Source organism: Coptis chinensis, chromosome 6 (assembly GCF_015680905.1).
Source record: "Coptis chinensis isolate HL-2020 chromosome 6, ASM1568090v1, whole genome shotgun sequence".
NCBI lineage: Eukaryota > Viridiplantae > Streptophyta > Magnoliopsida > Ranunculales > Ranunculaceae > Coptis > Coptis chinensis.
In genome coordinates, this window is record NC_141461.1 from 40,645,848 (window position 1) to 40,669,650 (window position 23,803).

The 23,803-nt window shown below is 38.5% G+C and overlaps 1 pseudogene; it reads right to left on the reverse strand.

The window, feature by feature from the left end:
• Positions 1 to 9,021: 9,021 nt before the first annotated feature.
• On the reverse strand, positions 9,022 to 9,115 carry LOC147492972 (small nucleolar RNA R71; annotated as a pseudogene).
• Positions 9,116 to 23,803: the final 14,688 nt, after the last annotated feature.

Consider the following 23,803-nt stretch of genomic DNA (forward strand, 5'->3'; position numbering starts at 1 on the left):
CTGCTGGGGAGGGTGAGGGTGAGGGTGAGGCTAAGGTTAAGGTTAAGGGTGAGGGACGTTCAAGTCAAGCACAAACTGCTGGAGGGGGAAGTTAAGCACAACCTAGAGTAGTTGTGCAGGGTTTGATGTGTCCCCAGGAGTATAAAGCTATGCAGACTGCACTGAAGAATAAGAGGAAGTGATGTTATTCTTGTTTCAATGTGATGGTGTTATGTTTGGTACAATGGCTGTAAAGTGTCATGCTTTTGCTTGTTATGTTTAGGGTCTTTATGTTTATGTTTTAGCCCTATGTTTTATTATGGATTGTAATGTAGTTTATTATGGATTATAAATGTTTTGAAGTTTATGAATGTTATGAAGTTTATAAATGTTATGAAGTTTATTCCATTGTTGATTTATATAGTTTATTTTCATTTTATGTTCCAATAGTGTGGTTGTATCTGTTATGGGAACTCTGAGAGGTGATAGGGTGTTTGTGTTGCACTATGATGGTTTTTGGATGCCTTTTGCACCTGGGAAGGTTAATTACTCTATGTATAGGGGTGTGGAGAGGTGTGACTATGAGGTAAATGGTGAAGAGATGTGTTATCTTGATTTGCTCAAGGAGATACATAAGCAGTTTAGGGATGGCAAACCAGTGTCATGTGTCAAATTTATTGCTAGGGGACATCTGACTTACTTCAGTAATGATAAGGATATGTTGAAAATGTGGGATTTGATTAAACCTGAAAGGGATAAGAGGTATCATTTGTTTGTAACCACATCAAGTTTTGAAGATAGCCTACAACCAAGTCAAGCCCAGCCCAGTGTTAATAAGCCCTTGAAGCCCCTAACATCCAACAAACAGCCTAAAATCCTATCAACACCAAAAGCAACAAACCAAATCAACCATGAAGTGAGAAAATCACCTAGGCTTAACCTTAACCCGACAGTCCCAACAGTCCCAACAACACCGAAAATAAAAAAAACAAAGGGTGGTTGTGTCTGAAGTAAGAAAATCACCTAGGCTTAACCATGTTCCTTCCACAACCCTAACAACACCAAAAGCTCCAAATCAGACCATTGCTCAGCTAAGAAAGTCACCAAGACTTCATCCTACACCTACAACACCAATGAAAGCCAAAAAACTCTATTTTGAAGCTGAAGGTAAGGTGGAACCTCAACTCATTGCAGAAGATGTTCTAAAGGACTGGACAGCTGTTGTCACAGCCCAAATTTCTAAACAATTGCAAAGTGAATATTTGAAATATAAATATCTCAAACATCGCTATGTTCAATTGTCTAAAAACCCAGGCTATGACGGGGTGGATACAACACATGCCAAAACCGAAAACCCACATCATAAAGACTCAACTTAACAACAAAAATCTCCAAAATTTCTCAGTTTCACTTTATTAAAGACTATCTTCCATCCCAAAAATCATCAATATAACATTCTAAGAATAATAGGTCTTCAACATCGTATTCTCATGTCATATGAATATGCAACTACATTATTACATACTTCCAAAAAGATCAGACATATTAAAAATAAACTCCCGGACTGCTCCAGAAACAAATCCAAATCAAACGCCGCGGTTCCACTGCCTTCCACCTATGTTCCCAAGAACACACCCACGTTGCCAAAACAAAGCAAACATGGGTCATCAAAATGGAATTTGCTGGTATGAGTAGATTAACCATATATAACCATTTCTAGTTTTTACTTATCATAACTAACACTTTAAAGATCATAATATAATCATTCTCAGCTTGGAAGACAGTTAGTTCCGTCATTTCAACATGTATAGTTTCTTTCCAAGCAAGACTCCCATCTTATTAACTCGTTATAATAACTTGTTTTAATAACTAAGTAATTGAATTAAAACTTACTGATATCCACTGCTATATAAAGGTAGGATCGTGTCCCTGCACAAAATATTATTAAGTCCTACCCTCCTACAAAAGAAAGTTAGTAATTTTATATAACATATGTACATATCCTATAGGTATGCAAATACAAGTCCAAGCACACCCATACAATCAATGAATACAACTAACCTGCAAAGCGAATACCTTAGTTCCTCTCTAGGGCAATCCAAACAATCTGGTCATTCATGGCACATTCAATGAATACCCATTTATAACACTAACGGGCCATTTATGGCACATTCAATAAATGCCCACCTAACATATGATATCATCAGTCATAAAACTCATTTCCAAAACTTGATGCGTGGAGAGATCTACAAGGGTACGGTAAATTTGTTTACGCATTATTGAATTTTTATTGCATATCTTATTTCAGAGAACAGAGGAGTATCTTGTTTCTTGTATTATTGTTTACGCGTTATTAATATATCGATGTCTAAGTGTCATAATGTCGTATATCATAAAAACTGAAATATCACATAGTAGTTAATATATGTACACACGTATATAGAAGGGTCTTAGCCTAAAGAAAAGCTTGCTAATAGCCCTAGACCTATCCTAATAGACCGAATCATAATCAAGTCAAAGGTCAAAGTGGGTCAACTGGTCAAAGTCAACCCTGGTCAAAGTCAAAGTCAACCTACCAAGGGTCAACAGCAGTCAACCAGCCAAGTCAACAACAGTCAACCAGTCCCAAACTCTTCTAATCCAAAAGCCCAAAGTCTAAGGCCCAAAGTCTAAAACTAAAATCCAAATTGAAATTTCAAAAATTAAAACATTCAAGCCCACGTTTTTAGTACGGCCCAAGCCCAAACCAAAACTAAAATCGCACTGTTCATCTTCCTCCTCCCTCGCCAGCAGCACCACCACCACCACAGCCACCACCGGCCATCCATCTCCACAATGAACCCAGCGGTTTGGTTCCTTGAGAAAACCCATATACCTATACCAACAAATCATAATTTCCTTATACTGTAAAAAGTCGCGACCTCCGCCATTAACACTCTGTAAAAGCTTCAATCGTCCCCTCTCCAGCACCCAATCAACCACCAACAATCCACCTCAACCCAACAACAATCTCACAACAAAATCAAACAAAAACAACAATCCAAACCACATAAAACTCAAGACGGTTTGGTTTTGTTTGGACGCCATTACTGCTCCTCCGGAGCTTCAACAGCCCCATCTCGTGACACCAACAACCAATTCAAAACCCACCACAACCACCATTCAATTCAATAGTCAGAAACAATTCAAAGATAAAGCATTCCTCAGACATCAATGAAAACAGTTTACACTCACAACAAGTTTTGATTTAATCTAAGAACAATGAAATACTCGATTCCATTTCAAGGTTAAACAAAATATAAAGTCTTTAACCTTCCATTGATATCAGACGACGAAGTTGCAGTATATCTGTTCTGCGTTTTAAGTATAGTTTTTCTTTGTTAGGCCATTTAGTTCAAAACCATACATGCTACATGCGTATACAACCAAATTTCCAATAACTTTACAGTTGAAAAAAAACAATGATCCAACAGTAAAACAGTGTTTTAAAGATTTTCAAAGTGTAATCTTTTATATCGTTGAAAGTGAAAGTATCTACTCACCTTTAGCGCGCTCCGAACCAGCTACCAGAAAAATCTTCTTTTTCTGCTGTCAGTAAAACCCTATTTTTTTTTTCCTCTCTATAAAACTCTAGCCGTGTTTTTCCCAAAAAAACTCTATGTGAGAATCCCCTTTTAGTTTTAAAAAAACTCACCGAAAAACAAGGATAAAACTTATCTATTTACTTACGGGACTTTTATCCGTAAATGATAGTTATCCTATATTTAGTTTAACCTATTATCATTATTCTTATTATTCTTATTATTCTTATTATTCTTATTATTATTGGAAAAGTAAAAGTAAAATACGGGGTGTTATAGCTGTGATTGATAGTGGTGTGGCATTTGAGGACTTGGTTGACAATGAAGTGGAAGATTGTGAGGGGGGAGTTAGTGAGGATGATGAGGTTGATATGTTTATACAAGTGGGAGATAAGTATGGTCCTAGTATTAAGCTAAGTACTGCTTATATTAGTGAAGCTTCTTCTGATGAGGAAGATGTTGATTTTGTGCCTAACCCTATAGACAGGGATAGTGAAGTTGAAGAACCTGATTTGGTGGATAAGCAACCTGATTTGGATGGGGATAATAATGATGAGGATGATGACATCAGTGCTTTTGTGATTTTTGTGAAGTTGCCAAAGAATTTGTATGCAGATTAAGAACAGGAGATAATAGAAGGAAATGGAACCACAGAAGTGTGATTGCAGCTGCTGCCTAAAATGGGATGGAGAACATTTAAAGAGTGTAGGGAGTTTATGAAGAACCTAGCAATATATAAGAAGTTTAGTTATGTTCAAGTTAGAAATAACAAGACTAGAATCCACTTGGAGTGTAAGGACCCAGAATGTGGATGGAGGGTGTATTGCACTGTGATGAGTGACAAACACACTTTCAAGTTGAGGAACTATGTGGAGACTCACAGTTGTAAGGCTGATGGAAAAATAAGAATGCATAAGCAACATATGGATGGGTAGCTGATAAGTTGGAAGGGTTTCTAAGATCTCATCCACAGATGAAACCCAAAGACCTAATTTTGGAAGTGTTGGATAAGTTTGGGGTTAACATTTCTTATTATACTGCTTGGAAGGCTAAAGTTAGAGTACTTGAGAGGATCAATGGTAACTATGAAGCTAGTTACCACAAGATAGCAGAACTGAAAACACAAATACTTAAGAGGAATGAAAGATCATTGGTAAAGTGGTATAAGGATCAAGATGGTGAGTTTATTGGTTTTTTCCTGGCCTATAAGGCATCACTTGATGGATTTGTTCAAGGATGTAGACTAGTAATTGGTCTAGAGGGATGCTTTCTGAAAGGTAAGTATGGGGGTTGTGTATTGAGTGCCATTGGATTAGATGCTATGAATGGGCTGTTTCCTCTTGGTATATATATATATATGCAGAGGTGAAGATAAGTGTACATGGAATGATTTCTTGAAGAATCTGAAACCTCATTTGAACAAACACCCAGAGAAACTTACATTCATATCAGATAGGCAGAAAGGGCTTATAGATGTTGTTGATTTCAACTTTCCTTTTGCAAATCACAGGTACAACCAAACTTACATTCATATTATAGTTGTTATGCTATTACAAATTGCATGTATAAGAATGGGTTGTTTCCTTTATTGTTCACAGATTTTGTTTTAGACATATGTATAAGAATTTCAAGTCAGAATTCAAGGGTGATTACTTGCAAAGTCTAAGTTGGGGTGCAGCAAAGGCATACAAAGTACCTGAGCATATAACATTTATGGATCAGTTGGAGGAGGAGGAGCTAGATGCAAAGAAGTGGTTAGAAAGAGAATCCTTAAACTGTTAGGCTAGATCACACTTTGATTTGACATCAAAATGTGATGCTATAACAAACAATTTCAGTGAGTAATTTAACAGTTGGATCCTAAAAATTAGGGACAACCTTTACTTCAATTTGTGAACAAATACAGCTTGGCTGTTATGGGCTTGTTGCATCAGAGAAGAAAGCTTGCATGTGAGATGGAAGATAATGAGTTGATACCAGCTATTAGAGATGTGATTGAAAGACTTGAGAAGAAGCACACCAGGTATAAGGTTTCAGGAGTCTCTCAAACTGCATACTGTGCCATCAACATAAAAAGTGAAAAAAAATTTGTTGTGGATTTGGTTAAACAAGAGTGTGCTTGTATAGTTTGGCAAATAACTGGGATTCCATGTGTACATGCTATAGCTGTGATCAGACTATTCAGGCCAAAAAAAGAAAGTTAGGCAAGGTATAGTTTTAGTTGCTATTTAGTAAGACCATTCAAATGCTATGTAGTTGCTATTTAGTAAGATATTCAAATGTCAACAGGTATTGCAGTCCATTTTATCATGTGAATTCATTCAGAGCAACTTATGGTGGTTATATATTTCCATTTGACAATGAAGAGGATTGGGGCAAGGTACTTTTGGATTTGTCTTATCAATCATATTTCCAATTCTCCATTGGTATTCTTATGTATTGTTATATGACAGGTTAAACCAAAAGATGTTGTACAACCTCCACCACTTGAGAGACATCCAGGTAGACCTAAAAAACAGAGGATAAGAGGTGATGATGAAGAGAAGGCAACAAGTAAGAGAAAGTGTAAGAAATGTCTTGAACCAGGGCACAATAAGAGGACGTGTCCACTAGGGAAAGATCAACCATCAAAGAAATCAAGAAAAGCAGATGAAGCCAATGAAGCTGAAGACATTGAACCTGAAGTTGGGAATGCGGAGAATAATGAAGGTGAACGGGTAGAAGAGGTGGTGGCAGAACCTACAAGAACTAGAGGTGGTAGAAGAAGAGGTGGGGATAATAATGTGAATGTTCAGCTAGTGATTGATGTCCCTGAAGCTGAAGTTCACAATCTGCAAAATGATGTCCCTAGAGCAAGGAGAGGTGGAATAGCTGGTGGTAGGAGAGGTGCAGGCCAATGATAAGAGCCCAAAACTGTAGTTTTAACCCTGTAACAGTCATACTATTAGACCAATTATGTGAGTAATAATTAAGAGTTAACACCGACACGTGTTTTATGCATTCAAGGGCTTCAAAGTCCATTATGTGCAGAAATGTGCCACTTTAGCGAGATAAAGGAGCAAAGGTCGGTTACTAAGGAGTTCCGTGATTAAAGGCCAAGTTTCAAGAAGACAAAGCCTTTCTAAAGCCCGGTCAAAAGCTGAAAAGTCGACGGCCGTGCGTAAACAAAGACACAAGTCGCAGAACTTCGGAAGGCGTATCTTTGGACTCGTGACTCGGAATGAGGCCTATCTTATGTCAAAACGACTGGCTCGGAAAGAGCTTTCTAATGGTCTAAGCCTTTATCCAATCAGAGGAGCAAAAGTGGACGAAAAGTCTATTGAAGCCAACTACAGCTGAAGAGGCCTTTTTGATTTGAAGAATTGGGTTTTGGGCCTGATTCTCTGGCCCAAAACATGGCTCCAAGCCCATGCACGATTTTTGGATCTGAGAGTATAAAAACAAAAGCTTAGCTCTTTGTTAATGGTAGATGATATAGTAGATTTTTAGGTTAGAAAATAAAGGAGCTTAGAATAGAAAGTAGCCATTAGAATAGCTTCTAGATTTAGATTTAATTATTTTAATTAAGTTTAATTTCAAATCCAATTCTTGTTTTAGATTAAACTATTAGAATCATTACTCTTAATTAGTTTGATTAATAAAATAGCTAGTTGTTAAATTTCGATTCTTGTCATTTACATTTGTGTTAGATCTGATTCATTTATTACTTGTTATTCAATTATTAGTTATTAATTAGATTTTAATTATTGTTTAATTTAGATTAGTAAATTTCAATTCTTTATGTCATGTTTAGTTTAAATTTAATCAGAAATGATTGCGTAATGATTCTCGGCTAAACCTCCATTAGAGGGGGTTGAGAAGCCTTGATGAAAGCTTGATTCCGACTATCGTAGAATCGTCGTAATTTCCTTTCCACTCTAGAAACGATTAGTTCACCATGAGAATGGGTTTAATCGTTCACATGCTAGTTATGAATTGGTAGGAATGCCATGTGTAATTAGGGATTAGGAAGAACCAATTGTTTCGCTGGGCAGCGATTCAATTCGGATTACGACGATTCGTCGTTAATAGGATTAAGTCGAGTTAAGGTGGAATCAATCTCCCTCTAACTCCTTATCATCGAATCAACGTAGCATTCCCATAGTTGTTCTGATAGTCGACTAGTGCATCTTGTGGGTAGTTGCATCGTAGTCTAGTTGCCTTTTCGTAAATCTCTATTAGATTTAAAGTAGATTATTTATACTTAGAAAACATTACCATGCGGAAGGACTAGGAGTGGAACGAATCACTCTACTCCACTATATCTCATAGGATTGAGAGTAAAATTCTTTGATAAATATAGGCAGCATATAATCAACAGTAGTTTACTTACGTTTTGAGTTTTATCGTTCATTTCGTAGGTAAACTAATTAATTTTATGTTTTATCAAATGGCGCCGCTGCCATCTTAGTTTCACTTTCGCATTGTTTTCATAGTGTAAGTACTTTTCTTAAAGTTCCATTAAACCCACCCACCCTTGTTTGATTCATACTGTGGTTTTCCGATTGAGCGTTGAAAAGTTCGAAAAATACATCGAAGGCCGATCCGGCGCTATAAAGGACACCGCGCTCTAGAACTGGAACTTGACCGCGACGACGCCATGTGGACCTGACCCCTAAAAACATCGTAATTTGAAATTACACGCGAGCGACAGATGATGAGCGCACCCGCGCCCTTTGTTAATTTTTCCGAAATTCTACAGTTTTGACTCGAACTTTGATTTTTCAAAATTTTCAGTGTCTTAACTTGTTATACACACTGAACACGCGTAAACAAGACGCTATTCATAAGCGAAGCAAGGACGCAATCAAGTATTCCTTTCTTCCGCACCTCGCATCTCCTATTAGAGGTTTATACTAGTATATCAGAATTGTTTGGAGTGTTGATGTGTTTAGCTAAATTTGGTTTTAGCCTTGTATGAGATTAAGGTCTGGCCGAACAAAAACACCGAACGTAATTACACAACAACGTCAACAAACAAGTCTATCTAGTATACCACCCACTACACCTCTAGCTACTATTTCACACACATCACGACCACAATGTCCCGAAGAAGAGACTCCTCTCTCTCGACTTTTACAAAGCCTTGGCGATAGCCCCAAATCTTGCATCGTTCTAGCGGACCGATTGGGGATTTTCGAATCCCCCAAATATTTTAATTTGTTACCCGTTTTTCATGGATTAGACCATGAAAAACCTTATCAGCACATGCGTAGGATTGAACAAGTCCTAACAACATTCCACCATCCTATGGTTGGTGCGGAACAAATTAAACTCAGGGTATTTCCTTTCACCTTAGCCGATAAGGCGGCGTCTTGGTTAACTGCCCAAACGCCTAATTCTGTGGACTCGTGGGCTAAACTTGTTCAGCTGTTTATGGAACATTTTTACCCACCCCTAAAGACGGATGAGATGCTTTCCAAGATTCATTTCTTTCGACAAAATCCTCATGAAACATTTTCAGAGGCTTGGAATCGTTTCACCGATCTCCTTATAGAGTGTCCACATCATAACTTAGCAAAAGACACGTTAGTTCGTGCCTTTTTCAAAGGACTTCTACACCACCATGAAGAAGTCCTAGACATAATGAATGGGGGTAGTTTCTTAAGCAAAGGAGCCTCGGAGGCTTATAAATTTTAGAGGATCAAACTAAGTGAAATAACAACTGGGGGTAGTGATGATATCCACCGCTCCGCTAGTTCATCAAATCTGATTAAGGCCGCGGTATGTTTGAAATTAAACACGATCCCGAAGCTTAAAACTCTAATCGAATCACTCACTAAAAGGTAGAGGCCATTTACGTTCAACAAAAGCCTATCCCGTCATGAATGTAAATTCAAATCCATGTAGTTTCTGTTGGAGCCATGAGCATCCCGACTCCCACTGTCCTATAGCCTATGAACAGGCCTGTTCCATTAATAGTGAACCTAATGCCCCTTGGAGACAAAATCCCAACTTCGGTTGGAGAAATAACCAACACGTCACACCTCCAGGGTACAATAATCAATATGTTAGGCCAACACAAAGTTTTAACCAAGCTCCACCACGACAAGGACAGGGTCAGGGTAATTTTAATAATTATAACAACCAAGTGCAACCTCGACAAGGTCAAGCACAAAGTCAAGGTGGTTATAATAATTATAATGCTAATAGAGGTATCGTGCCGGTAAATAATAACTATCAAAATCCACCCATAAATAATTCACGTGAAATAGTTCCAGTCACACCACCCGTGACTACTACACCCACACAACCGGATCGTCTTGACACCTTCATACAAGTAAGCCAAAAACTTTTCCAAACCATGGCTCAATCTAACCAACAACTTCTACAATCCGTTAATAATTTAACCCAACAGTTGGCTCAAGATAAAGCCCAACCTAAAGGTGTGTTTCCAAGTCACGAAATACCTAATCCTAAAACAACAAATACAGCCTTTGAGGTAACCGATAATACTAGTAATGAATATGAAAATGTAGGTGAGCTAAAGGCCATCACCACTCTCCGTTCTGGCAGAGTGGTTGATAACAAAGTAACTATGCCTATAGTTACCCCACCAGTAGCCCATATACCTGCTATTTTACTAGATACTGAAATAGAAACTGAAGAGCCTACCACTGTAGAGGTACCAGTTACAACACAACCTAAGAAACAGAAAGCCACGGTTAAACATCTAGGTGATACCATTGCTAAATATAGACAGAAACCACCGTTTCCACAAAAATTAGCCGTGTTAACTATGGATACAAATTATGAGGAGATTAGGGATGTTTTCAAGAATCTAACTATAAACCTGCCCTTCCTCGAAGCTATTAAAAAGCTACCACACCATGCTAAGTTTCTTAAGGAATTGTGTACTACTAGGCGTAAGACTAATATACCAAAAGACGCCTTTTTAACAGAACAATTCCCAACTTTATCTGAACATAATGGAATTGTTAAGTACAAGGACCCTGGTCGTCCTATTGTACAATGCACCTTAGGAGATTCCTATACGACGACCGCGTTATTAGACTTGGGGGCTAGTGTTAACTTACTCCCGTTTTATTTATATAGACAAATAGGTCTAGATGAGATGCAACCCACTAAAATGACGTTGCAATTAGCTGATTGGTCTATTAAGTATCCTAAGGGTGTCGTCGAAAATGTTCTGGTAAAAATTCAGGATTTCTACTATCCAGCCAATTTTGTCATCCTCGATACAGAAGTCGTTAACGACTCTGTCCCGATCATCTTAGGACGTCCTTTCCTGGCAACTTCCAATGCGCTCATTAATTGCCGCGATGGTTCAATGTCCATGTCTTTTGGCCATCTTGCTGTTGAAGTCAATGTTTTTAAAACAAAGACACAGTTACCCGATTCGTCTATGGATGGAGAGGTTAGCATGATCGAGAGCTTTGCTTGAGATTATTTCAACAACACGTTCCCTGATAATCATATGCCCAAATTTCTTTCCTTTGGAAGTTCAGACTCCAACATTTCCATCCCTACACTAGTCGATACACATATTACGGATGAGGATGAGATAGATGACTTTCTCAAAGATGTAGAGGACTATCATAGTAATGGGGATATGACAAATCTAGATGAGCAATTCGATGAGTTTCTTAGAGCAGGTGATGATTCACCCTATCAAGAACTACTTTGCACAACATCCACCTCGACTCCCCTCCTTCCACCCTTTCAAAGGAATCTCGAGTTTGCACTCGATCCGGTTGTTTCTTCTGTGCTCCATAATTTTTTAAATTCACCTAGAAAACAAATACTTCAGAAGACAAAAGCGTTTGACACCTTCATTTTCAGAATTGAGACAGTCCCTAATTACACCATGAATGAGTTTTGTGCTAAACCCACATCCTCATTGTTTACATTCTTTCCTTCTACAACTTACCCATATCCGCCATATTCTCCACAACCATTCACTCTTCCACACTTATTCACTAGGACACCCTCTCGTTCAAAAATGAAAAAGAAGGTGCATGCTACGTTATGTACTAGGGTTATCCGACTTCGCTTTCATTTCACTAGGTTGCGTCATAGGAAATCTTGGTGCTTGATTTTGTTTGGATATATTTTCTGTGATATTTATTTATGGAATGATCCACAATTATTTCGGTTGTTGATATATGAAGAACTGCATGTTCATACATATGTTTAGATAAAGTCTCGAGTATCTGACTATAAACGACTCAACTTTTGTGTTTGGTGCATTTCCTTTCATTTCCATATATTGGTGAGTGTACCATTAAGGTAACCGGACCCTCCCTACGGAGTGTGTGGCTATAAGTCCCGGATCCTAAGTCCACGTTTAAACATAATTCACGTTTTCCACTCTTGCATGGTTTTCTCGGATTTTTGAGTCATGTTTCTCTATGGGGTGAATTATGTCTTTCTTGTTTATTTTTTTCTTTTTAAAATTAAAAATATATAAATATATATTAAAGAATAAACATAGTAATATAGGAAGTCTCGAATCGACTTTAAAAGACCATTTGCTAAAACAAATTTTCTAAGCTTCGCAAAAAAAAAAAAATTTGTTTGGGGGTGGGGTGTTAGATGTTTCCGTCCTAAAATGTTTTATGTCCCATTAGAATTGCTTAGGCCGTTTAATTGTATTCGATTCGGGTTGACACAATCTATGAATTTAGAGTTGGTCGTCGCGATAACGTCGTCATGCACGCACTTTGAGGCATTTTACACTATCTTATATGTCATCCACGGTCGGAATAGAGTGTTTTATGGATCATTGGATTGGAAATTCTCTCCGATCATTTCCATATCTCATTCATAAAAAATCGGACCCGGTAACGAAGCGGCAATTTTGATTTGAAGTTTCGAAAAACCGAAAAATTCACAAATTTCGATTTGGGCTTAGGCCCAACCAGCTTCATCGATAGCGACCGCGCCCTTACCTTCACCATCAGTTCATCGTTTTTTTTTACAAACCGCCATTAACAAAGCTTCAAACAAAACCTAAAAAAAAAAAAAAAAAAAAAATTTACCTACGCCCACAGTTCAAATCTATTTCAAATCTAATCTAAAAGTTTTCCACCACCACCTCCACCAAATTAAATAACCAAAAACCACCGAAAATATCAAATTTTGAACCGCCGCGCCACCACTCCACCACCACCACTGTTTGCTTCAGTCGGTCGATTCAAATCCCACCACCACATCCCATTTAAACCCCTACTACATTCCAAACACTAATGGCTCAACAACACCGAATTTTACCAGAGCAAGGTTTTACAGGCTACCACTTCGCGCCGTTTTACGGTGACGAAATGATCAGTCGAGACTGGAATAGCTTGTGGTACTCGACTGAAGCCTATTACCACGAGGACTTAGTCCGACGGTTCTACAATACGAGGGAGTTGGAAGGGACTAGGATTTTTGTTGTGGTGGCGAAGAGAAGGAAGGAAGTGACGACTGGGTTGTTGGCTGAGATTCTAGGCATTCCGCCTAAAATCCATCTGGATGTCACGTTGCAGGAGTCCCAACATAATGGGGTAGAGCCATTGATGAACGAGACAGTTACTGAAGGGAACTACAATGCGAGGTCGCATTGTGTTCATCAGGCTTCCCTTAGAACCAACCAGCTGGCTACAGCTCAGTGGATTGGTCGGAACGTCCTGGGGAAGGAGAAGGTCAGCGATATCGGCCTGAACTGCCTCCACATCTTATGGATACTCCAGGAGCAGAAGTATGAGTTCTGCATCTTGGAGTTTTTACTTAGCATGATTAGGGGAGTAGGGAAGTCTGTTGCACCTCTCCCTGTGTTGATAACCAAGATCATGCTGAAGTTGAGAGCAGCTCAGCGTCGATAGGTCGTACATCACCTACAACCGAAACCCACGCATCTATAGGAGTGTGTCCAACGAGTTTGGAGGTTGGTGAGGATAGAGAAGAAGACGAGGAGGGCGGTGGAAATGAGAATGCCGAGGAGGATGGGGGAAATCAGAATGCCTCGGAGGATGAGGAGGATTTGACTTGTTTTGATGCGGATGCCTTGGAGAGGTCTTTGGTCGGGGTAACGCATGGCTGTGATTCATCGTGGCATGCGTTAAGCTCAACACTATCTGCGAAGACCTCCGGGACTCGACAGGCAACGATGCATCATAACCGAGATCCGTTACCGCAGAGAGGATGAGAGGTGGGAACAGATGAGGGCCGAGCTAGAAGCTCAGCGCCAGGTTCGGGCTGACATACTTGCACGATTCCCACCTCACGGGGACTCTCCTTCTGAGGACACACCATCGAGGCACGAGCGTCGTCGCCGAAGGACGAATGGTGCTGGCCCATCAGGAGCCCAGGAGCCATCTCCGGACCGTGAACCCTCTGCTACCAGTACCGGAGTGGTTAGGGATAGCATCGTTTGATGTTTCTATGTTTATTTGTAGTTTCATTATTGTCATTTATTTTAATGTAAGTTTTATTTCCGTAATTTGAATTTCGTAGTGAAATGTACTTCGAATGGAATTTTTAATATAATGCGGTTATTTTCATTATGCGTGGTTGTTTAATATTGATCCCACCTTCCCAAATTGTTTGGGGGTGGTTTTATCTATTCCAGCATGATTTTTATATGACCCTCGTCTTAGAATTTATTGCGGAGTCAAGGTGAAAATATGTCCGTTTAGGCATATCTATGAATAAGTATCATGGTAGGATGAAATATCGATTAAATAGGTAGATTCTATCATAAATTCAACCTAAAAGATACTAGGTTTGATTTAGAATCAAGAAAATGATTTGTTTCCATTTTCGGGTTTTGAAATTTTAGGATTTCTGGAAACTGCCGTAAATACTTTTTGGCAACTTCCCGATCCGTTTTAGCAACTTATAAACCTATATAAACTTCATACATTCTACACTCACAACTCACACTACACCTAACCTCCATCACTCACCTTTCACTCCCGCGATTCCCTCGTTTCGGCTCATTTTCCGAGTTTCAGCAACTCCGAGCGCACTCGCGCTCTACAACTTTTTTCTAAATTTTTGTCGAGGACTTTTCGCTTCAAGCCGAAGCGCGACCCGCGCTCAAACACTGGATTTCAAAACTTCGAAGCGACTTTCGCTACCGACTTCCGGACCAGAAAAATTCCAGTTTTCTGCGGGTAGTTTTCGGATCATTCGCAGCTATTCTAGAGCGTAATTTTGAGATGACATCTCCAACATTGATACCGGAACAATCTTTCGAAGATTTGTTCCAAAGCACTACTTATGGTGCTTGGTTTCGCGAGGCGATCACTTACGTTGGCTGGGAGCCGCTTATGGTAAGACCTGATGCACTTTATTCTCCAACACTAGCATCTTATTTTTACGATAACTGCATTTTCTTTGAAAGACTAGATGGAGAACAAGTGTTCTCCATCAACATTGATAATGAACCAATGGAAATTACCAGGTTCTTGCTAGCATTTGTTCTTGGACTTGCTATGCCCGCTGAAATACAAGACCCATGGTGCTATTGGGTAGATAATATGTATATCTACACTTACGAGTTTTTGCATGAGTCGTATGGCGTAGGCATTTTCCGTATAGAGGACCAAGGGGAATATAACGTCGCCTTTGGTAGCCTGTCCATGAACATAGGAACTGTTATGTTTTGGATCATGCTAAATATTTTAGGGGAATGGCGTTTTTCTTCTGTGAATGATGCCACTTGCAGCGTCTTCCTTGCTTTAGCCACGGGACGTATGTGTCATGACCTTCCCCGCACCTTGATGTCTAGTTTAGCTCGATCCCATAGCATGAGGCATAAGTTCCTTCTTATGCCTGTTCTAGTTTCCCCGTATTATGCTATGTTTCTTTCCTGTTTTTGTACACGTTTCACGGATTGGATTACGGTCGATTAATTGTATGACCCACCAATAGTATTATTCGATCTTCCGCGTGCAATGACTTGGCAAGGGTGGAGGATACAACCTCATCGGGTTGCACCCTACACCCGTCGGATCAAAGTGGGTCTTAATAGGTTAGCAATAATAGATGATAAATGGGGAAGCGGCAAATTATCATGGCATGGCGGGATCTAAAGGAACCTCACTTTTTATGGAAGAAGAGGATGAGGAAGATGATGAGTAATGCGGGAGATAAGGTAAGTTTTCATTCTAGTTAGTGTCTGCTTATGTCCCAAGCAATTTCATTCTTGTTAACCCCATAATGGGTAAAACTCGTATAGAGTTGCGTCAGTTTTTATTTTCTTTATTAGTACGTTCTAACTTTGTTTTGCAGATGTTCCTGAATTTCACACGTTTCAATGGTATTTTTCCTACCCTCTTTATTTACAATGCTTTGAGGACAAAGCATGCTTCTTGTTGGGGGGGCATAGAAACACGTGTAATTAAGGCATCTGTTAGGATATAGATATGTATAATATGCATTTGTTTTCTAGTTAAAATTTCAAAAATTCAAAAATATAAATAAATAAGTTATGCTATACACTTAGGAATAGTGGTATTGTTTTCTTTCTCTATGCTCTTAACGATCTAGAAGTCTCACGTAGCTTTTGCATTAGAATAATTGTTAGAAACTTAGGTTAATATGTAGGTAATAATCTTTGCATCTATCTATAAATATATTATATGAGTATCTATGATTGTTAGCAGTAAGTTTCTGAAATCTAGGCTAGAGTACTTATTCTACAAATCCTCTGAGAATATAGCCTAAAGCCTTATATGAGCGAAACATTTGAGAAATGATACAAGGGAGAAGTAAAATCCAGATAGAGAAATCACACGTCCACTTGCTTGATCACTATGCCATATCCTAAGCGAGAATTTAGGCCCTTTTTGGATCGATATAGCCAGAAATTCAAACCTATGAATTATTGTCCGCTAGTCGCCCCTCTGAGCCTTTCTTTAGCCTTTCATAAACCACAATTCCTTTACCCTGTTACAAAAACAAAACAAAAAAAAAAAAAAAAAATTCAACTTACCCAATCTAGAATAAGTCTGAGAATAGAATGCGTGAAGAAAGAAGAAGAGAAAAACCAGTGTAAACAAAAGTTAGTTAATTGCTTCAGAAAATAAAGAAAAGAAGTTTCCATCCAAAGAAAAGAAAAATAAAAATAGAAATAAAATAAAAACTCCAAAAAAAAAAAAAAAAAAATATAGAATAAAAGGAGTCAAAAGCCAAAGGAAAAAAAAAAAAAAAAGGCTAAGGATGGAAGCGAAGTGTAGAAGCAAAAGTAAATAACAAGGTTTCTCTAGTCACATAGTATGAAGACTCTATTATCTCAGACTTGTCCTTTTTGAATATCCATTTCCTTCCTTCTTAAACCATCTCCTAATCCCCGCAACACCCAATAAAGACCTCTAGCTCAATTAGGAATAGGTTAGTGTGATAGTAAGTGGCAGATGTGTTTGATCGACTTAGGCTTCCTTGTTGTCATTAAGATTGTAAGGTAAAGTGTGCCCACTGCACACTGGAGTAGCGAAACTTGAGGAAAAAAAATTAGAGTGTTGTATGTTGACTATTATTGTGAGAACCTACTTAAAGACGCTATTCCGAGTTTCAGAAACGGACCTGCTAGGCATTTCATAGTATTACTCATTGTATATATGTTTATTGTAGATGATTGATTATTATGCATATATTAGCTTAGGTTTCGACTTGATTACTCTATATGCATTGCTAGTGAGAGGTATAGTTAATTTAGAGCATGGATAAGGAAACAATAGTTTTATTTCTTAGTCATTGTAGTATAGATGAAGTTTGTGAGTACCTTCACTGGAAAACTCTCACGAGGCTATAACTCGTCCACTAGGGAATTTCTAGTGGTTTAAGGCCTTGTTGCATATGGTCAATGCAATCGCGACTTCAAATAAACGACATAGTTAGAACTCCATTTTGGTCACTTATTCTAATTTATCATCTTTGCTTGAGGACAAGCAAAATGCTTTTTGGGGTGGTTTGATAAGAGCCCAAAACTGTAGTTTTAACCCCGTAGAAGATTATACTATTAGACCAATTATGTGAGTAATAATTAAGAGTTAACACCGACACGTGTTTTTATGCATTTTAGGCTTCAAAGTTCATTATGTGCAGAAATGTGCCACTTTAGCGAGATAAAGGAGCAAAGGTCGGTTACTAAAGAGTTCCATGATTAAAGGCCAAGTTTCAAGAAGACAAAGCCTTTCTAAAACCCGGTCAAAAGCTGAAAAGTCGACGCGGGCAGAAACAACATACAAGTCAGCAGAACTTCCGAAGGCCGTATCTTTGGACTCAGACCTCGGAATGGGGCCTATCTTATGTCAAAACGACCGGATCGGAAAGAGCTTTCCAATGGTCTAAGCCTTGATCCAATCAGTGGAGCAGAAGTGGACGAAAAGTCTGTTGAAGCTAACTGCAGCTGAAGAGGCCTTTTTGGACTGAAAGAATTGGGTTTAAAACATGGCTCCAAGCCCATGCACGATTTTTGGATCTGAGAGTATAAAAACAAAAGCTTAGCTCTTTGTTAATGGTAGAGGATATAGTAGATTTTTAGGTTAGAAAATAAAGGAGCTTAGAATAGAAAGTAGCCATTAGAATAGCTTCTAGATCTAGATTTAATTGTTTTAATTAAGTTTAATTTCAAATCCAATTCTTGTTTTAGATTAAACTATTAGAATCATTACTCTTAGTTAGTTTGATTAATAAAATAGCTAGTTGTTAAATTTCGATTCTTGTCATTTACATTTGTGTTAGATCTGATTCATTTATTACTTGTTATTCAATTCTTAGTTATTAATTAGATTTTAATTATTGTTTAATTTAGATTAGTAAAATTCAATTCTTTATATCATGTTTAGTTTAAATTTAATCGGAAATGATTGCGTAATGATTCTCGGCTAAACCTCCATTAGAGGGGGTTGAGAAGCCTTGATGAAAGCTTGATTCCGACTATCGTAGAATCGTCGTAATTTCCTTTCCACTCTAGAAACGATTAGTTCACCATGAGAATGGGTTCAATCGTTCACATGCTAGTTATGAATTGGTAGGAATGCCATGTGTAATTAGGGATTAGGAAGAACCAATTGTTCGCGGAAGTTCAATTCGGGATTTGACGATTTCGTCGTTAATAGGATTAAGTCGAGTTAAGGTGGAATAAATCCCCCTCTAACTCCTTATCATCGAATCAACGTAGCATTCTCATAGTTGTTCTGATAGTCAACTAGTACATCTTGTGGGTAGTTACATCGTAGTCTAGTTGCCTTTTCGTAAATCTCTCATTAGATTTAAAGTAGATTATTTATACTTAGAAAACATTACCATGCGGAAGGACTAGGAGTGGAACGAATCACTCTACTCCACTATATCTCATAGGATTGAGGGTAGAAATCTTTGATAAATATAAGCAGCATAGATTAGTTGTAGTTTACTTACGTTTTGAGTTTTATCGTTCATTTCGTAGGTAAACTAATTAATTTTATGTTTTATCAGCCAACATGTGAATTTGTAACCAGTGATTGATGTCCTTGAAGCTAAACCTGAAGCTGAGAATCTGCAACTCTCTGAAGCAAGGAGAGGTGGAAGAACTGGTAGAGCTGAAGCTGCAAATGTTAGGAGATATGGAACAAGAAGTGGTACAGGCAGAGGAGGTGGTAGAGACTTGGGCTGGTGGTTGGGTGAAGATTCATAACCACCCTCGACACCAGGACAATCTACACCTTGCATTATGTTAAGTGAGTCTCTTACTCAATCCCAACCTCAGTAGTGCAGGCCAACATGTTGCTTAGTTGAGACACTCTATTTAATTGAGATACTCTGTTGAAGTTGGCGATGCTGCTTTCGTGGCTGTTTATGGGCATCACATATTTTTTGTTATTTTGTATTCTTTATTTATGGAAGTTCACTTTTGCAGAATGATCGATTATGGAAGTTATGGAAGTTCACTTTTGAAGACTAAATTATGGAAGTTCACCTATGCAAACTAAATTATGGAAGTTCAAATGATCAATTATCAATACAGGTTTAACTAGATTTATTTTTGTTAGAAAAGCATGTTTATTCATGTTGCACTGAGTATACACTCACTCACTCACTCACTCACAAGTACTAGTAGGTAAATGACATTGTGGGCACAAGTGACAGCTCTTGCAGAGAGGAAATTCTTCTTTGCATAATTGGCAACTTGGAAGCACCTCTTTGTTGGAGTAGATCTCTTGCACAATACTGCAAGCCTCGAATGAGCACTTAAGGAACTTGGTTTCTAGGGTACCAACCTCGTTATAGTGTAAAATCACACGCATAAACCCACAACACCAAGCTTTAGGGCAGTGAACACCTATGTAAGTACATGTTGAGGCATAATGCCCTTCTTCCTTGCAAAATTGGCAGACCTGAAAAAACACATATTAGGGATTAGTGCAAACAATAATCTACCACATTAGGGATTAGTCCTAATTAAAATTGTTTATTTTGCGTTTGGTCCAACTAAACTGCCATTAAAGAGAAAGGTCGAACAGGTCACAAGGTGAGAAACTTACCTTTGGAGGAGAGAGAACCACCATTTCACTTCCACCCATTTTTTTAAGTGTATGTTTGAAAGGATTTTAAGTGTAGTTTTTTAAGTGTATGCTTGAAGGTAGGCTCCCATGGTCGAAATATATAGGGAGTGGAAGAAGACAGCTTCTAACGGCTAGGGGTGTAATACGGGGCGGGTCGGGTCAACTGCGGGTCAAATAGTGATGGGGCGGGGCGGGTCTAGGGGATACAAATCCAGTGGTCTCCGATGGGCGGGTGGGGCGGGTTGAAGTGTCATGTCTTAGTACCATCACCCGGCTGTTGGGAAACTTACGGGCTGGTTTTTCATGGTCATTCGGGTTGGGTGGAAATTATCATTTTATCCCAATTTCACCTAAAAAAAACTTTCTAATTCTATAAGTAATATATTTCCAATTCACAATATAGAGAAAAAAATGGAATCAATCAATAAAAAATAAACAAAAATAAAAAAACTTGAACTTGAACCCAAAACCATATCTGCAAATTTGAAACTTCTTTCTCGTGATTTATTTGTAAATTGATTTTCCATAGCATGATAAAATGAAGATGAGAACGAGGATCTATGGTACAAAACAATAAAATATAAACTAAAAGAATTCGAAATTAATACAAGGATAAATGATTCATCTTCTCCAAAATTCGAAAGTTGAATTTGAACTTTTGATATTTGCCCAATGTTCAAACTTGAATATTTGAAATTGATGTTGAACTCATAAGTTTGTGTTCATATCTCCCAAATTTCTACAAAAGTTAAAAGAAAATATAAACAAAATACAAAAATATTAGAGTTAGAGTTTTGAAATTATACGGGTCAACGAGGTTGAGTCAACGACTTTTGACATGATGCGGGTCGGGCAACTTGACGGGTCGGGTTTGAGCATAGAACCTACACCCATAGCCCGACAGCATAAAAACGGTGGCGGGGCGGGGCGGGTCTGTTTTTAGGTCGGTGCGGGTTTGGGTGGCGGGTGAAGATCGGGTACCCTACCGGATGATGGGTCTACGTTTTTTTTTTTACACTCCTACTAATGGCTATATTGATTGGGGCCGTTGGATCAAATCTTAATTTTACCGTTTTTTGTTTGATTTCAAATTTCACATCATAGACACGTGCGAGGGGTGTTTTAGGCATTACAAAAAATCAGTTTTTCAGACCAACGGTTCAGTCACGGTCAACTCAAGTCAACCCAGTCAATCGTTAATTTTGGTCCAATAGCTAATAAATGAACAATTGGTGATCAACTGCATATTACCCATTTATAATGTGGCCCAAAAGCTAAATACACTACAACAGAGCATGGTTTTAGCAGCGCCATACCCCATCGCTAAAGGTGCCTTTGAGCGTGGCAAAAGATCTGTCGCAACGCACCAGATGGCGTTGCAAAGGCGTGGCTAAAAAGTGCGTCTCAAATACTTAAATGCAACGCCAAAAAAAGTGGCGCGGGCAAATGTTCCTAGTTTGTTGCGACGGCTATGGGGGCTGCTAATACACTAATTCGTTGCTACTTCATTTATGAAAATTAAATTAATTGCAAATTTATTTCAAACTATTTCAAAGCTTTGGCGCCAAAAAGAGAGCTTGTAACAACTAGGATGGCGTTGCAAAAGTGATACCTTTAGCTGCACAACTAGGCATCGCAAAAGGCAACCTTTTGCTACACTATTTCCGTTGCGGAAAGTTTGAATTTTTAGCTATACATTTGGCGTGGCAACAGACGTCCATAAATTTAGCGACACACCAAGTGTGGCAAAAGTGTCTCACGCATTTACATAGAATCAAATCTTTTAGCTACACCAAAATTATTCAAAATGAATGATATAAATTCAAAAAAAAGCACACACTTTATTTGGGACGATTTAGCATTACAAATGGTGCAATTCATATATATACCGATATATTTTCATTTACATAATCACGCCCAAAACAATTTTTATAGAACACGGTAACCCTATAACAATTCACCACAAATCATAACAAAATGAATTTCATTACTAAACCATTCGATCAATACAAAAGATCTTAAAGAATTCACATAACTATTATTTTTTTGAAAAACATCGTCTCACATAATCTTAACAACGTTCAACTAAATTAGACGAATTATTCAAAACTAAAATTCCACAAATAATGTCTATAACATGCTAATTTGAGCAGCATCCACTCGGAGCTTCTTCTTGATTCTACTATTTCTGGCGACCAATCGACCAATCTGGCATAACAAATTAAAAAAAAAATCACGTAAGTAAATTTATTAGAAACATTAATAAACCTAATACACACTCAAGTTGACAATGCATGTGAAACTATGCACCTCCTATATGCGTAAATTGGTGCCCATAGCCAAAAGCTTAGAAAGAACTTATCAAAGTTATAACTCGATCACATTCATGAAGGTACAGATCAAATAAGAAGACAAAAATAGCAAAAAACTAATAGATTTTGATCTAAATTGTACATGTAAATGCCAAACCATTAAAAAACCTCGTGTCATAAAGTTATCACCAATGAAACAATAAAATAAGTAAGGCTAAACATCAAGTAAATCAAACAAACAAGCTCAACTACAAAAAGCAGTTCCAACAGATGGCATAGTCAGATGTAAAGGTATCGACCAACCTATAATGTGATTTTTAACCCCGCCTATGATTTAGGAGTCAAGAAGTCCCGCTTCGCCGGCTATTCCTTCTATCCCTTGCTCTTGTTTAACAGAGCGGAATATCCTTTGTCCTAACCTTTATCCTTCGGCTATTCTTTCTATCCTTTGCTACTATTTAATAGGGAGGCTCAGGGAAAGAACCTAAGCACAAAAAACACGCACTACCGCAAAAGGAACAAGGGCGAGATGGATAGGCTAGGATCGGGGAAGCTCAACCATCAACAAAAATGCTCGAGCGAAGGAAGTGGTCGGGCTCTAGAATAGCGTTTAAGCCATATGTGTTGAACCAACAACTCTTTTAAGGTAACATATGAGACCGATCAAGTGTAGGAATTAGTGCTGGAAATTGACCCTATCTTTCTTTTCGAAGGGAAAAGTTGTTTGGCGAACCACTATCTCTTGATTGATCGATCATACACTTGCTTTTCCCGTGATAGTTCTCTTGATATTCTTTCTACAACTATAGATTTGGAGCCAATCAGGTATGACCGTGTGTCAAACTTTGTCAGCGGAGACGAAGGAATATTGGTGATTCCTTTCCAATGAGAACTAGACAAAGGCCCCATATGGTTTGGGAAACCATTAGAAAGTGCAAAGTTGAGAAACATGACCAATATGGGAGGTCGCCGCTGGCTGCTTTCGCGGCAGATTTCGGATGTAGAAAACCGCTATGTCCGAAGCGTAAGAGGCGGCAAAAGCCGATGCCACAGAGGTCGGTTTCTCGGAGCAAAGCCGCCGCCAAGGGATTAGACGGAATAAAGCTGAACGGAGATAATAGATTGGGGTTCCCAGGCTGAGTTGTAGTAGGTGCCTTCCCCGCGCCCGTGTACACCTCATCAGTCATTTTACTATGAAGAATTCAAATATTAATAAAAGGAAAAACAGAGAAAAAAAGGCTTCATTCGACAAAAAGCAGAGGAAAAGGACCCGGCTTCGTGGATAACATGGTTCCGACATCGAATGATTCCCCACAAGGTGCCTGAAACTCTCATTTTGACAGCGGAAGTACATCCAGATTGATCCTAAACCAGCAGAGACGGTTGATCGATGAAA